Raw genomic sequence first — 5,139 nt, 5'->3', positions numbered from 1 at the left:
CCCCTCTCTTCCATGTAGATACTACTTTGTCAAAAAATGAATTTTTCTAGATTTTTTCAATGGAAATAAAGTCTCTAATTTTTGGGATCCTCGAAAATAACCGCTACGTTTTTTGGACTTCAACACTTAACGTCAAAAATCAAACCCCTCTCTACCACGTAAATACAACTTTGTCTGCAAATAAATTTCCGTAGCATTTTTTATTGGAAATAGTGTCTCTGATTTTTGGGCTCCTCGGAAATACTCGCTACGATTTTTGGGCTTCAACCCTTAACGTCAAAAATCAACCCTCGTAGATACTACTTTGTCAAAAAATCAATTTTTCTAGAATTTTTGAATGGTAATAGAGTCTCTGATTTTTGGGCTCCTCGAAAATTTTTGAATCTTTCATAGCTCAGAATTTTGGGCTATTTTTGGGCTTTTTTGGGCTGCAATAAAAATTTTTGGGCTCCTTTACTTTTTTCAAAAAATCAATTTTCTTGTGGAGGTGCCAGCTTACATTAACCCAGCACCTCCACTTCTTTAAATCACTAAATAATAAAAATTCAATTACACCAGAATTTTGGTTTTTTTTGGGCTCTTAAAATCCGCAAAAAAAATTTTCCCCAAATCAATCCTCAACTTCCAAAATCAACCCCCTTCAAAAAATTGAAAATTTTCAGTTATTTATTAACGGGATATTTTTGGGCTTTTTTGGGCTCCCAGAAAATACTCACTTCGATTTTTGGGCTCCAACCCTTACAGTAAAAAATTAACCCCATTGAAACACGCATATATGAAATTGTCAAAAAATAACTTTTATTAAATTTTAGAGCTTGAATAAAGTCTCTGATTTTTTGGCTCCTCGAAAATACACACTACGATTTTTGGGATCCAAACTTTAACGTCAAGAATGAACCCCTCTCTGCCACGTAGATACACTGTAAAAAAAGATTTGTGTAAAATTACAAAGTTTCGGAAAATTAAACATTGTATCTTTGTAAATATCACACACTCCACTGTGTTATTTTACAAAAATATGTGAAATTATATCCTCTAGCGATGTAAATAAAAGGACCCTCGAACAGCAGTGTAATATTACACACTCGATGGAAATAAAATTACACATTCCCTCAAATTTTTGATTTATAATTAATTTAAAATTTAGAATAATAAATCAAATAATATGTGAATACGAAAGCGTCTCTCGTGTTCGTTATTTATCGATGCCTTCATCCTTCAATTTTAGAGCATTTTTATTTTTAATGCGAGGAAATTGACAGCTTTGGTTAACTTTTTTGACAGCTTTTACACAAAGTAGACCGAATCCGAGCTATCCCTATTTTGCCTTTTACATTTTCTGCTATTGCAACGGAAAAAATGCGGATATTCAAAACGTATATTTCATATTTCTTTACGGAATATTTAAACATCAAAAAAATATCCATAGTATTTTATGTGTTTTAGGTAAGTGGTAACGTTTCTGGCTTGTGTTTCTTCAATCTCCATGAAATTGTACGACGTTTGAGCTTTCGAGTATTTTCGAGGAGCCCAAAAATCAGAGACTGTATTTCTATTGAAAAATTCTAGAAAAATTAATTTGCAGACAAAGTTGTATTTACGTGGAAGAGAGGGGTTGATCTTTGACGTTAAGGGTTGAAGCCCAAAAATCATATCGGGTATTTTCGAGGAGCCCAAAAATCAGAGACTCTATTTCCATTAAAAATTGCTACAAAAATTTATTTGCAGACAAAGTTGTATTCACGTAGTAGAGAGGGGTTGATTTTTGACGTTAAGATTTGAAGCCCAAAAATCGTAGCGTGTATTTTCGAGGAGCCCAAAAATCAGAGACTTTATTCAAGCTCTAAAATTTAATAAAATTTATTTTTTGACCATTTCATATCTGCGTGTTACAATGGGGTTAATTTTTACTGTAAGTGTTGGAGCCCAAAACCAATGAGGAACCGCCGATTCGGGTACACCGGATTGACCACCGGGTAGCTTAGCACGTATTCTACAAGAACATTTCAAAATTTAAATTGTTCCAACAGTCAAATATCTAAAAATTTCGAGACGATCCGGATGCAGCGGATTGAGCACCACGTAGTTTAATACGCATTCTACGAGAAGTTTTTACAAATTAAAATTATTTAACAACGTAAACAATTCCAAATGGTGAGTCGGCCACTCGGGTGCACCAGGTCGTGTCCCACGTAGTTTAACTCGTAATGTATAAGAACTTTTTAAGAATTTAAATTGCGGTAACTGCTAAAATAACTACCAATGGTGACTCGACGATCCGGGTGAACCGGATCGAGGACTAGGTAGTTTAGCACGTATTATACTAGAACTTTAAAAGAATTTAAACTGTCTCGTCTCTTAAAATGAATACCAATCGTGAATCAACGACCCGGTGCGCCGGATCGTGCACTAGGTCGTTCAAAATTTCATTTACGTAGTTATTTGTTGTTTATTTCTGGTAATTATACCATATGGTATTTATTTTGGCTGTGTTAACGAAGTAAATATTTAAAAAGTTTTCGTAGAATACGTGCTGAGCAATCTGGTGTGCGATCAGGTTAACACGGATCGCCGGCATACTATTGGAAGTTATTTTGGCTGTTGGAGCAATTTAAAAAGGTACGTATTGAAGTATCTGGTACTTGATCCGGCGAACCCGGAATGTCGACTTACCATTGGTAGTTATTTTGGCAGTTAGCATAATTCAAATTCTTAAAAAATTTTCGTAGAGTACGTATTAAACTACCTGATGCTTGATCTGGTGCATCCGGATGGTCGACTTATCATTAATAGTTGTTTTGGCAGTTGGTATAATTTAAATAATTAAAAGATTCTCGTAGAATACGCGCTAAACTACCTGGTGCATGACCCGGTCCACCCGGGTCATCGACTTACCATTTGGAATTGGTTTCGTTATTCAAAAAATGTTAATTTATACAAATACTCGTAGAAAACGTAATAAAGTATCTGGTGCTCGATCCGGTTCACCCGGATCATCGACTCACCATTGGCAGTTATTTTGGAAGTTAGCACCATTTAAATTCCTAAAAAGTTCTTGTAGAATAGGTGCTCAGCTACCTGGTGCGCGATCCGGTGCGTCCGGGTAGTGAACTTATCAATTAGAGACGTGCCGACTATTGGCAAACCTAAGGTTTCCATTTTGAACGCAAGCTAATTTTCTCTGACACTGACATGTTCTTAAGAATATACATTTGTGTTTAGCGTGTCCTAAAGATAGGAAACAAACAATAGCAAGGCTTTCGCTATGCTATTATTCAGCCGTAACCCATGCTTTAGCCAGATATTTCCAAGTGCCTTGTCATGCTTGAGCCATGCAAACTTCTTTCACGCGGGTTCTTAAAAAAATTGCTCAAAGTAGAATAAAAGAAAATATGTATATAGCAAGCCTTTCTAAAAAGCGATGAAAATTTAGTAGATTATGTCCATTATCAAAAATTTGGTCAAAGTTCAATTTCAAACAAATCACGTTCGACCGTGGGCAAAGCATGGCAGAGGGACCATTAGCCATGCTTGACCCATTGTTTATAACCATGGGAGAACCGTGCGTAAACATTGACCCAATCTTGAGCCACGCTTACTCCACGCTTACCCCACGGTTAACCCACGCTCAACCCACGGTTAACCCACGCTCAACCCACGGTTAAACGGTGCTCACCCCACGGTTGACCAACGCTTATGCCATTGTTGAGCCATGGTTCACCCATTGATCCTTTTCTACGCGGGTTGTTTGTCCAATTAAAAAGAACTGCCAATTATTTACACAATATTTATGTAACAGTGCATAGTTTGACCATTTTTTCATGATAGTACTAATTTTTTGCGGAATCAACAATAAATATTTTGCCAATAGAAATACTAGTGGAAATAGCACCGTTTTAACATGAGAAAATGAAACACCGCTTGCCCGACTTTAATTGAGAAGATTTAAGGAAAGCAAACGTTAGCTGAAACGCCATCGACTGATCCTTCACATTTCCGTGGAAGATGCCGTGCATTCTCTTGTCGAAGTGCTATTCGCGGACGTTTTTCTTCTATGTTTTCCCGATCTGTCTCTTCAGGAGTGTGTACCCCAGATGGATAATGTTTGATGCATTTTGCTCACCCTTGATATTGAAGTCAAGACCAAGAGTTTCCTGACTATTTTAAGAAGAGGGCCGCGTTTATTTGTGACTATATGTACGGTACCCAGAATAGTCATGTTGTGAAGACATTGAGGATTAAGTATTCCACGACCATCTTGACTACTTTAGATGTAAAGTCGAAGCTGCATGATCGAGCCACACTTTTTCTGAAAATCCAAAATCTTGTTTTTCGAGATTCTTTTCTTTTTAATGAAAAATTTTAATTATGTGTGCTTTTTTATACATAAAATATGCAGTAAAAAAGTTTGATAAACTTTTAGGTCAAGCCCAAACTGAATCTTCTATATAGGTTTTTGTAGCGTAAATAGGCACTTTTAATCCATAAGGTTCTTGAGAATTATTACTTAACAAAAACTCTCTGCAAAGGATTTAATTATTTGATGTTGCCTAGATACTTTGAGAGAAGAATAAAACAATCGATCTAGGGTAATGTACCCAATTGTTGGAAGGTTAAGGCGAACTTCAGCCTTTGAGAAAGAAATTAATGTCAAAAATTGCGTGTGTGATAAATATAATATTAATATGTACAGTGCTTATATAACAGAATATAAACTTCTAAGCTTTATTTACTTCAATATATATTAGAAACTGAAAAAATAGTCCATATGAGTTCGTTAGTCTAAAAATTAAATTCTTGGCAGGGTTGACGCAATTCTTGGCAAGGATGGACCCAATTATTGGCACCCTAGTCATATGAAGAGGAAATGGTGAAGGAATCAGATTAAACTAAACTTTAATAGTATCACTAAGAAGTGAATAGCGAAGAGAAACATATTTTATCAATTATTTTTCATTTATAAACTTTCATTTATAAAATTCAGAGTTCGTGATCCTCGGCTTCTTTTGACTGCTTCAGCAGAATTAGTAGAATCGGTATTTTTCAAAAATTGATTTTTCTTTTTTGTTAGTATCTTTAGCTTTTAACTTCCTTTTTCTAGTAACTCCTTTAGCAGAATCATTAAGATCGTTAATATTT

The sequence above is a fragment of the Belonocnema kinseyi genome, chromosome 7 (genome assembly GCF_010883055.1).
Source record: "Belonocnema kinseyi isolate 2016_QV_RU_SX_M_011 chromosome 7, B_treatae_v1, whole genome shotgun sequence".
Taxonomy (NCBI): Eukaryota; Metazoa; Arthropoda; class Insecta; order Hymenoptera; family Cynipidae; genus Belonocnema; species Belonocnema kinseyi.
The sequence above is the reverse complement of the archived record's forward strand: the minus strand, read 5'-3'. Positions refer to the sequence as shown.